Source organism: Thermobia domestica, chromosome 3, assembly GCF_964235325.1.
Source record: "Thermobia domestica chromosome 3, izTheDome1.hap1.1, whole genome shotgun sequence".
Classification (NCBI taxonomy): domain Eukaryota; kingdom Metazoa; phylum Arthropoda; class Insecta; order Zygentoma; family Lepismatidae; genus Thermobia; species Thermobia domestica.
The window spans coordinates 313,217,435-313,230,151 of NC_137456.1; the positions used below are offsets into that span (position 1 = coordinate 313,217,435).

Consider the following 12,717-nt stretch of genomic DNA (forward strand, 5'->3'; position numbering starts at 1 on the left):
AGCTATCTGAAAATAAACCTTAGTACTCCAAGAATGTATCCTACAAGTATCATCGCGATATCTAACAAAGTAACCATGAAATTTAAAAAAAATATATCTCATTCTACCAGATATTCACCATTTCCAGAACATGGTTTATTATAAACCTCAACTGTACTTCCCCTAATTATTCTAGTGAAACTTTTTATAGTGCGCTGTGTAGGCTAAGGACAAGGACGTTAGACACTGGTACTTTTGTTCGAATGTAGCCAACAAAAAGAAAATAATAGAAACAAAAAGGGATTTTTTTTTTCAAAATTTGCCCCTAAAGTCTGGAATTAAAATTTTCTGTAGCTGGCAACACCACAATCAGACACACACAAACTATCTTAAAATAAGCTTTGGTATCCCTCTAATGTATTCTGCAAGTGTTGGGACGATATCTAATGAAGTAAGCATGTCAATAAAAAATATCTCATTGTACCTTTTAAAAAAATCACGGTTACCTTTAAAATTAGAGAACAAGGTCTACTGTAAACCTCACTGTACTTCCCCTAATTATCCTGTTGAAACTTTCTATAGTGCATTGTGTAGACCAAAGACGAGACTTCCAGATACTGGTACGTTTGTTCCGATGTAGCCAACAAGAGGGAAATAATAGAGACAAAACAGATAATTTTCCCGAAATATCCCCCTAAAATCTGGACTTAAAATTTTCTGTAGCTGGCAACACTGCTACCAGACAGACGCAAACTATCTTAAATTAAAGATTGGTACACCACTAATATATCCTACAAGTATTATGGCGATATTTAATGAACAAAGTTTCTAATTACCAAAAATATATTACGGTAAACAGAAAAGTAGTGAAAAACTAGAAAAATCAATGGTTAAAACCTAAATACGAATTTTTCGTGCACCCCCTAATTACCCCATTGTAACGATCTGTACTTGCGTTTGTTAAGTAACGACAAATGTTCGATTGGCGTAAGTTGACTTGCACTCGGACGTATAGGTACGGATTTATAAACAAAAATTTCGATTTCTTTGCACAAATTTAGGGAAATTTTAATTTCCCTAATTGGCAGCACTGAGCGCAGTCCCGTCCAATTGATGTCAACAGTTAGATATCCATCCGAGGTATCTACCTGGCAAGTCTTAAGGAGGTCTTTCTACAACGAAGGAAACTACAGGGAAAAAAGAAGTAAAGGAAATTCGAAATTCGAAAATTCTCGAATTTTTGACTGGGGTGAAATTTCAAAAGGAAATTCGACACCAGAAGAAAAAGAAATGTATATGATAAACTATGATCCAACCATATTTGGCAAGAATAATATCCCGATATCTTAATTATTGTCCACACAGAAGCGGATTAAAAAAGCGACACACCCCTGTGTGCCACATTAGCCATCTGGGCAACCGAGTATACATTTGATTACATTTTTTGACTACTAACCCGTGTTGTTGTGGTAGTTATAGTCTCGACTAATAACAATATCGTTGTTGTAAACAATAACTTTATAAGGAAAATGTTCTTTCCTTTTTACATCTTAGTTCCAACACTGCTGGTGAGAAATACAGGGTGTTTCAAAATGAATATTGGGGTTTTAAGTTTTCGTAGTACTTATTACATTTTACGTACTTTTATGAGCAATGCATCAAGTAAAAGAGCACCTCAAACAGTCTTTGCTACAAGTGTTCAATGTGAGATGCATTCGTCACACGGCACACATCTAGTAGATAGGCGAGAAAGGCCCATAAACTTTTCGCCATATGGCACAAAACACATTCAATTTAGGGGAGTCTCGTTTCAACTGTACCATCTCCTGAAGATTTGCTGACGGCCAGATGCAAACATTATGAGTGCTCACATTAGCTCTTAGGTGAAATATCGATTTATTACTGAAGATGACACGATCCGGAAAATCTTCATTGTTATGCAGCGATATTTCACTTGCGAAATTGGCACGTACACCGTAGTCTGTAGGCTTTAGACCTGTAGCAACTGCAAACGATAAAGACGTAGTTGAATGCGTCTCCTTAATATTCTTCACACAGACGGTGGCACTGTACAGATTGTCTTTATTAAAACACAAAAAGCTTTCTGCTCTCTAGTCTCCATCTTTGCTACTTGCTGTTTCTTACAGCAGACAGAAGAAACAATGCATGTACATACGTGCGTACAAAACTGTTTGAGTTGCTCTTTCATTTGATATAATATTTATAATTGTAAGTTAATTCTAATAGATGCTACAAAGTTTGAAAACCCTAATATTAATTTTGAAACACCCTGCATTACTTCAAATGGTGTCATCCTATATTCATGCCTTTTATACGCATATCATCACTGCCGGTCCTAGTCAATTTGTCCTAGTTATGCAATGGCATAATTTGCCGCCTCCCCCTTTCTCCAGAAAGAACAAATCTTAAGTCATGATTTTAAGTATGCTACTCCAGCATGAACAACGAAGGGGAGGGTTAGTGCAGTCGCACTCAGAAAGGCTTAAATATTTACTAAAAATGCAATCCCGTTGTGTATGTTTTTTCTTTAAATATTAATCTATTATGTTAGGGAAAGATAAAGCAAACCCACCTGCAGAGGAAAGATGGTAATCCTTTTTATAGAATTCAATATCGAGCTCCAATCTCAACGTATCAGTTTGCAATTCCAGTGCAACTAGCTCTTTTATCTTGAATTTTCTTCTACATCTGTTAACATTTAAAAAAAACTTATTTCTATCTTCAATGATAAGGAACTTGTTTCTGACAAAAACAAGACTAGTTGTCATATCAAAACTGTGATAACTTACTAAATGGGATATTCAATACTATTCGAGAATTGAATTCTTGCATTTGACAACAATCAATTTGTGCTCGGATTTATTTGACCATTTGATTTAGCATTGTCCATGTGACCTTAAACTAATGCAACCTAAACCTAATTTATGAATGTAGTACAGTGGTTGTTCAGCCTACGTTTGGCCGATTTCGTTCCTTCCTCCTCCCGGGCAGAATGGACTCACCCGACCTGGCTCGTGGCGTCCTGCAGTGTTGTGCAATGGCTTCCTGGGAACGGAGTTGTTTTTCCGCGCGGACGACAATAACGCGCAAAACAGGACCATTGCTGTGAGTGTTATGTTAGATTTGTTTTCAAGTGTGTGGGTTTCCATTCTGTTACCAAAATGCCGCCCAAACTAAGCCGGTTTTGGGAAGGCTATGTTGCGGCTCTATATGACGCTCACTTTAGTGTTTCTGTGATTAGAAAACAGTGCAAGAAGAATGGTTGCAACATCAGTTTAAGTGGAATAAAAATGTTATTAAAAAGTATAAGGGCCACGAAGCTCCACCATTTGGATCATCAACGAAGTTGCCTAGGAAGCGGGAATGCACCAAAGCTACCTCCACCATGCAGAGAAAACTTCGCAAAATGGTAATGCAAGAAAATCCGCCAACACAAAGGTGTATGGCTAATCGTCTTGACGTGTCTTTGGGAACTGTGAGCCGGACGTTACACCATCAACTCAAGCTGGAAAAAGTCATGAAAGCTCGTGGCCATCTTCTCACGAATGCCCACGAAAAGGAACGAAAGTGTACCGCCCGAAAGCTGTACGAAAGGTATCTGGCAAAACAAAGGTGGATGTACGTCGTAACGCTCGATGAAGCATGGATTTACCTTTCCGACTGCAGCAAACCGAGAGCCATCATGTACCGAGAGAAAGGCGCCAAGAATTTCAGAAGGTGGGTCCGTGTCTGTAAAGAATATTTCCCAAAAGGGTTCATGGTCGTTACTGACTACTGTTAAAGAGGTAAACTGGAGATTCGTAGGGTGGCGAAGAACTGCAAAATAAATTCGCAGTATTTTCAGGAGCAGATCATGCGGCCGATCTACGAGCATGAGATTCCAACAATGTACGGAAATGACGACAATCTAGTGCGCATTCATATTGACAAGGCCTCATCACATACCTCACGACCGTCCCTCACATTCTACAGGGAGATGGAGGAGGCAAGTGGTATACAGGTGACACCTTTCAATGAGGTACCTGTTAAATCTCTAGATGCAAGTCCTATGGACTATTGTGGATTTGGATTGCTGAAGTGGGCTTTGGGAAAATGGCATTTGACAACTGTGGAAGGACTTTGGAAAGCTGTGCAAATGGAATGCTACAAGATTCCCCTCCCAGTTCTTCAGAGAAGCCTATTACAGTGGAAATTACGCTGTCGGGCTATTGTTAGGAACCAAGTTCAACACATCGAGCACTTACGGACCTGGCGCCATGGATTCTTCTAAATTTTTCGGTAAGTCGAAATTGGCCAAATGCAGACTGAACAACCTCTGTATTCAAATAGGTCAGCTTAGTAAATGTAACTACCATAATCATGAAGTCTGCTTCCAACATGAAATATTTACTTTAAATAATATACTTATGACAGATTTTGCCGGATCATCCAAACTTGCCGCTCCACGCAAATGCACGTGTTGCATACGTGGTAGAGCCGGTGTAGCAGGAAAATCAGACCCCAGGAAAATTGTCACCCCGGGTGCTAATTTTCCCAGGAAAATAAGACCCCAGGAATCACCTTTACACGGGGTGATACTTTTCCTAGGAAAATTATCACCCCGGGGTGTTAATTTTCCCATGAAAATTGTCACCCCGGGGGCATAAATTTCCCGAATATCAATTTAAAATGTACATATGGGGGTATAATTTTCCTGACCAGGAAAAATGGACCCCCACCTAACAAACACAGAAAAATACTACCAAAATATTCAATCCTTTGTCATTTCATTAGTCTTTAGAAAGCCGATTTGTCCACACAATAGGGTGGGGGTATAATTTTCCTGGCCAGGAAAAATGGACCCCACGTAAAAAACGCTGAAAATAAGCACCAAAAAATTAAAACTTTTGCCATTTCATGTGTCTTTGGAAACGAGATTTGTCCACACAGTAGGGTGGGGGTATAATTTTCCTGGCCAGGAAAAATGGACCCCACCTAAAAAACGCTGAAAACAAGCACCGAAAAATTCAATGCTTTGCCATTTCATTAGTCTTTAGAAAGCCGATTTGTCCACACAGTAGGGTGGGAATATAATTTTCCTGGCCAGGAAAAATGGACCCCACCTAAAAAAACGCTGAAAACAACCACCGAAAAATTCAATGCTTTGCCATTTCATTAGTCTTTAGAAAGCCGATTTGTCCACAGAGTAGGATGGGGGTATAATTTTCCTGGCCAGGAAAAATGGACCCCACCTAAAAAAACGCTGAAAACAACCACCAAAAATTCAATGCTTTGCCATTTCATTAGTCTTTAGAAAGGCGATTTGTCCACACAGTTGGGTGGGGGTATAATTTTCCTGGCTAGGAAAAATAGACCCCACCTGCAAAAACCCTGAAAACAACCACCGAAAAATTCAATGCTTTGCCATTTCATTAGTCTTTAGAAAGCCGATTTGTCCACACAGTAGGGTGGGGGTATAATTTTCCTGGTCAGGAAAAATGGACCCTACCTAAAAAAACGCTGAAAAAAAGCCGAAAAATTCAATGTTTTGCCATTTCATTAGTCTTTAGAAAGCCGATTTGTCCACACAGTAGGGTGGGGGTACAATTTTCCTGGCCAGGATAAATGGACCCCACCTAAAAAACGCTGAAAACAAGCACCGAAAAATTAAATCCTTTGTCATTTCTTTAGTCTTTAGAAAGCCGATTTGTCCACACAGTAGGGTGCGGGTATAATATTCCTGGTCAGGAAAAATGGACCCCACCTAAAAAAACGCTGAAAACAACCATCGAAAAATTCAATGCTTTGCCATTTCATTAGTCTTTAGAAAGCCGATTTGTCCACACAGTAGGGTGGGAGTATAATTTTCCTGGCCAGGAAAAATGGTTCCCACCTAAAAAAACACTGAAAACAACAACCGAAAAATTCAATGCTTTGCCATTTCATTAGTCTTTAGAAAGCCGATTTGTCCACACAGTAGGATGGGGGTATAATTTTCCTGGCCCTGAAAAATGGACCCCTCCTAACAAAACGCTGAAAACAATCCACCGAAAAATTCAATGCTTTGAAATTTCATTAGTCTTTAGAAAGCCGATTTGTCCACACAGTAGGTTGGGGGTATAATTTACCTGGCTAGGAAAAATGGATCCCACATAAAAAAAACGCTGAAAACAACCACCGAAAAATTCAATGCTTTGCATTTCATTAGTCTTTAGAAAGGCGATTTGTCCACACAGTAGGGTGGGGGTACAATTTTCCTGGCCAGGATAAATGGACCCCACCTAAAAAACGCTGAAAACAAGCACCGAAAAATTAAATCCTTTGTCATTTCTTTAGTCTTTAGAAAGCCGATTTGTCCACACAGTAGGGTGCGGGTATAATATTCCTGGTCAGGAAAAATGGACCCCACCTAAAAAAACGCTGAAAACAACCATCGAAAAATTCAATGCTTTGCCATTTCATTAGTCTTTAGAAAGCCGATTTGTCCACACAGTAGGGTGGGAGTATAATTTTCCTGGCCAGGAAAAATGGTTCCCACCTAAAAAAACACTGAAAACAACAACCGAAAAATTCAATGCTTTGCCATTTCATTAGTCTTTAGAAAGCCGATTTGTCCACACAGTAGGATGGGGGTATAATTTTCCTGGCCCTGAAAAATGGACCCCTCCTAAAAAAACGCTGAAAACAATCCACCGAAAAATTCAATGCTTTGAAATTTCATTAGTCTTTAGAAAGCCGATTTGTCCACACAGTAGGTTGGGGGTATAATTTACCTGGCTAGGAAAAATGGATCCCACATAAAAAAAACGCTGAAAACAACCACCGAAAAATTCAATGCTTTGCATTTCATTAGTCTTTAGAAAGCCGATTTGTCCACACAGTAGGTTGGGGGTATAATTTACCTGGCTAGGAAAAATGGATCCCACATAAAAAAACGCTGAAAACAACCACCGAAAAATTCAATGCTTTGCATTTCATTAGTCTTTAGAAAGCCGATTTGTCCACACAGTAGGTTGGGGGTATAATTTACCTGGCTAGGAAAAATGGTTCCCACCTAAAAAAACACTGAAAACAACAACCGAAAAATTCAATGCTTTGCCATTTCATTAGTCTTTAGAAAGCCGATTTGTCCACACAGTAGGATGGGGGTATAATTTTCCTGGCCCTGAAAAATGGACCCCTCCTAAAAAAACGCTGAAAACAATCCACCGAAAAATTCAATGCTTTGAAATTTCATTAGTCTTTAGAAAGCCGATTTGTCCACACAGTAGGTTGGGGGTATAATTTACCTGGCTAGGAAAAATGGATCCCACATAAAAAAACGCTGAAAACAACCACCGAAAAATTCAATGCTTTGCATTTCATTAGTCTTTAGAAAGCCGATTTGTCCACACAGTAGGTTGGGGGTATAATTTACCTGGCTAGGAAAAATGGATCCCACATAAAAAAACGCTGAAAACAACCACCGAAAAATTCAATGCTTTGCATTTCATTAGTCTTTAGAAAGGCGATTTGTCCACACAGTAGGGTGGGAGTATAATTTTCCTGTCCAGGAAAAATGGACCCCACCTAAAAAAACGCTGAAAACAACCACCGAAAAATTCAATGCTTTGCCATTTCATTAGTCTTTAGAAAGCCGATTTGTCCACAGAGTAGGGTGAGGGTATAATTTTCCTGGCCAGGAAAAATGGACCCCTCCTAAAAAAAACGCTGAAAACAATCCACCGAAAAATTCAATGCTTTGAAATTTCATTAGTCTTTAGAAAGCCGATTTGTCCACACAGTAGGGTGGGGGTATAATTTTCCTAGCCAGGAAAAATGGATCACACCTAAAAAAACGCTGAAAACAAGCACCGAAAAATTCAATGCTTTGCCATTTCATTAGTCTTTAGAAAGCCGAATTGTCCACACAGTAGGGTGGGAGTATAATTTTCCTGGCCAGGAAAAATGGACCCCACGTAAAAAAACGCTGAAAATAAGCACCAAAAAATTAAAACTTTTGACATTTCATGTTCTTTGGAAACGAGATTTGTCCACACAGTAGGGTGGGGGTACAATTTTCCTAGCCAGGAAAAATGGATCACACCTAAAAAAACGCTGAAAACAAGCACCGAAAAATTCAATACTTTGCCATTTCATTAGTCTTTAGAAAGCCGAATTGTCCACACAGTAGGGTGGGAGTATAATTTTCCTGGCCAGGAAAAATGGACCCCACGTAAAAAAACGCTGAAAATAAGCACCAAAAAATTAAAACTTTTGACATTTCATGTTCTTTGGAAACGAGATTTGTCCACACAGTAGGGTGGGGGTACAATTTTCCTGGCCAGGAAAAATGGACCCCACCTAAAAATCGCTGAGCGTTTTTTTTAGCGTTGGACAAATCGGCTGTGTGGACAAATCGGCTTCCTAAAGACTAATGAAATGACAAAGCATTGAATTTTTCGGCGGTTTTTTCAGCGTTTTTTTAGGTGGGGGCCCATTTTTCCTGGCCAGGAAAATTATACCCCCACCCTACTGTGTGGACAAATCGCCTTTCTAAAGACTAATGAAATGGCAAAGCATTGAATTTTTCGGTGGTTGTTTTCAGCGTTTTTGCAGGTGGGGTCTATTTTTCCTGGCCAGGAAAATTATACCCCCACCCAACTGTATGGACAAATCGCCTTTCTAAAGACTAATGAAATGGCAAAGCATTGAATTTTTGGTAGTTGTTTCCAGCGTTTTTTTAGGTGGAATCCATTTTTCCTGGCCAGGAAAATTGTACCCCCACCCTACTGTGTGGACAAATCGGCTTTCTAAAGACTAATGAAATGACAAAGGATTGAATTTTTCGGTGCTTGTTTTCAGCGTTTTTTAGGTGGGGTCCATTTTTCCTGGCCAGGAAAGTTATACCCCCACCCTACTGTGTGGACAAATCTCGTTTCCAAAGACACATGAAATGGCAAAAGTTTTAATTTTTTGGTGCTTATTTTCAGCGTTTTTTTACGTGGGGTCCATTTTTCCTGGCCAGGAAAATTATACCCCCACCCTATTGTGTGGACAAATCGGCTTTCTAAAGACTAATGAAATGACAAAGGATTGAATATTTTGGTAGTATTTTTCTGTGTTTGTTAGTTGGGGTTCCATTTTTCCTGGCCAGGAAAATTATACCTCCATATGTGCATTTTAAATTGATATTCGGGAAATTTATGCCCCCGGGGTGACAATTTTCCTGGGAAAATTAACACCCCGGGGTGATAATTTTCCTAGTAAAAGTATCACCCCGTGTAAAGGTGATTCCTGGGGTCTTGTTTTCCTGGGAAAATTAGCACCCGGGGTGACAATTTTCCTGGGGTCTGATTTTCCTGCTACACCTGCTTTGCATATCATATATATCTAGTCAAAAAATTATTTATATATGATATTTAGAAAAATAGTAGTAGGCAAATTAGTAATTGTTTTTACCTTTAGACAAGTTATTTGAATTTTATACTGTTCGTGACATTATTTTGGTACTTATTAAAGTCCTGCTTTCACGAAAAAACAAAATTTCATTTCTACTTTTATTTCTTAGTTGATATTGATAAAAACTGCTGAAACCCGAATTGTTAATAGGTGTGGTATTCATGTAAATTGTAAAATATTTGTAGCGTATCAGTATCTAGCGCTTAATTTATGTTGCATTTTACGGTGATTACCCCTACATAAAAATATTTCATACTTAAATAGACGTAAGATGCATTAAAAATGACTATTTGAAAAAAAAACGAAATTTAGAAAAAAAAACGAGAGGCAATGTTTTTTTCTAAAAAACGTACATTTCTGAAAAACATACGAACGTTTTTTTCTATTTACAACACTAGTCATCTGACACCATTTTCTACAATTTGAGTGATTTGAAATAGACAAAAACATCAGGGGTGCCCACAAGGGGGGGCTATGACGCAAACTGCGTCATTGAAATATTTGGGGGGGGGGTAAAAATCTATATAAATATGTTTGAGGAGGTGTAAAAATTAATCGAAAATATTTTTTTTTCATGGAAGAACACCTACGGATAGACAATTGAGGGGGGGTGCGTCATGGAAATGAGGGGGGTGGGCATCACTGAAAACATTGACAAATAAAATATACTATAGAAATCAACTCTTCCCCTACCTGATGAGCAAAACTTTCTCGGGCACGCATTTGAATTTGAATTTGCATTTGAATGAAAGTAACATGATTAAAACCCAGTTCAAACAAAGTAGTAACTACGTTTAGAAAATTGATTCAAACAATTCAGCTGGTTTCAGGTATTGTCGATTTCATTTTTGTTTATTAATTTTTATTTATACTATATTTGATAATACATTTTAGATCAATATCTCGTCTACAGAAAATCTTTATCCTAAATCAGGACCTTGAGCCCGCCAAACATTGCTGATTACATTAATATTTTGGGGCCGCGGTAGGCTCAGGGGTAGAGCGTTCACCTCTGGGGTCCCTGGTTTGATCCCAGCTCGCGCCAAGTGAACTTTGTGATGGACAAACACCGTGTGTATGGCTTTCCTCGGGGTTCTCTCGTTTCCTATCACTTTCCTCATTCCACCATTTCATTCATTTCTCGTCATCACCGTCTCCTTTAGCCTAACCGGCATAACCGTGGGATGTAAAACTTAAAGATTTCATTTCATTTTTTTTACATTGATGTTTTCAACTATGATAGAGTACCACTACGATTTGCTGAGAGATTTAAACTCGTTTTATTTTTGGAAAGGGCACGGGCCACAGCGAAGATTAATCCATGGGCCATGCCCGTTGTACAAATTATAGTTTTTCAACCAATACACATTATCCATTACTTCCACTTCAAGTGATGTTTTTTTTTATTGTTATTAAAGGAAACCACAAATTCAAATTTAGAAAATGAAGCTCTGTTTTTGTTCTCTCTCTCTCTTTCTTCATTTTTTGTCGGGTGATATGCTCAACTAAACCACAGAAGCGGAAATTAGAATGTGGGAAAACTCAGCTGTTATTTCACATTTTTCCTTTTTTTTTAAATAAAAAAATAAGAGTGAAAGTTTTCTTACCTAAATTTGGTTCTGAATCCTTTTTCCGCATAGGCGTTGCGGAGAAATGGATTCCTAAATACTTCTTTTGTTTGTGCCAAATTGCATTTGTTATTACGTTTCCAAATTATGATATGGATAAGTATGTGTGAAGCTTATATACCTAGGTAGAACGTGTTTGTTCGTTGGTTTGTAGACAGATATCAGAGCAAAAACGATATATGACTGTAAGATTATTTTGCTTGTAACTTGGATTCAAAAATAGGTTACATCTTGGTACTTGCCCTTCGATTGAAACCTAAAATGGTAGAAATTAATCCATTCAATTTCAATATTGATCCCACATGCCATAGAGTAGTATTTCTCAGTCCGCGAATCATAACTGGTTTTCGAAGTCCTCGGTTGTGGTTCTCTTATCATCATCATCTTACGGATTCTACCACTATTGACAGGTCACTTGCGCACCTAAGAGACTTCCATGCTCCACGGTCTTCTGCTAAACTCTTCATCTTCACGTATGATTTTTTCTGTCTTGGTGGATTGTAGTTCTTTCTTAGCTAATGTCCCATCCAGTTTCTCGTTCTCTTTTCAATAATATGTAAAACTTTCTTCTAACCATTTCTAACATCCTCTCATTCGTTTCTCCTTCGACTCAGCTAATTCTCTCCATTCATCTCCACACCCACATTTCGAAAGATTCCAGTCGTTTTCCATCATTTTTACGTAATGTCTATATTTCTTATCCATACAGTACAATACTTCACACGAAACACCTTATGAGTACTTTTCTCAACTCTTTATTCAAAGTCTCACAAAATAGTATTTTCTTCCTCTTAAAGACTTCTTTCGTCATTCCTATCTTTGCTTTTATTTCACGTTCACATTTCATATCATCACTAATAATACTACCCAGGTATCGAAAACTAGTCACTTGCGTTATTTTCTCTCCTCCTACTTCTATATTTGACACCAACCGCTTCGATCACCACGGCTTTTGTCTTTCTAACATTTATTTTCATCCTATATTCTTCACAGCCCTTCCTCATGTTTTCTAGCATCTTATTGATTTTTCTCTTCAGATTCTGCAACAAGCACCACATCATCTGCAAACCGTATACACTAATCATTCTACCTCCTACTGAGGTACTCCTCCTCAGTGTTTCTTTCAGAAACAACGTTCCGGGGGGGGCACACTTAGTATTCCGGGGGGAGGCACTGCTGATACTATTCTATTTATTGTTATATTATAGACGTATTATTTTGGTCCCCGGGGGAGCACTCTTAGTGCTCCGGGGGTGCAATGCCCCCCAAAAAATAAATTTGGAAGAAACACTGCTCCTCCTAGTTCTCTTAAATTGAACATAAATCTATGAAAAGACAGAGAAAAAATTAAGGGAATTTCGTATCATACGCTGTGATTGAGAATCTCATAGTTTGTAAATTTCATAAACATCTTTCACTTTCTGTTCCAAGACTGATTTTTCATGAAATTTATTACTCTATTTATTCCAATTCGATAAACTTCAATTATCGAAAAAAGAAACTAATATATATTTTCCTCTATTAGTACCAAAATTAAAATTAAGGTAATTTAATTAATACTAGTACTTTAAAGATATAGTAGACTAGTATTAACATATTCTTAAGTTTTTTTTTTTTTCAAGTAGAAATTTATTTAAAGGGGTCTGGAGTATTGGGGGCCGTACATTTT

At 38.1% G+C, this 12,717-nt stretch overlaps 1 long non-coding RNA gene across 2 annotated transcripts in view; it reads right to left on the reverse strand.

The window, feature by feature from the left end:
* The window catches only part of LOC145681149 (uncharacterized), a 469,136-nt gene that overhangs the window by 300,602 nt on the left and 155,817 nt on the right, over positions 1 to 12,717 (reverse strand). The gene's annotated exons all lie outside the window — the stretch shown is intronic.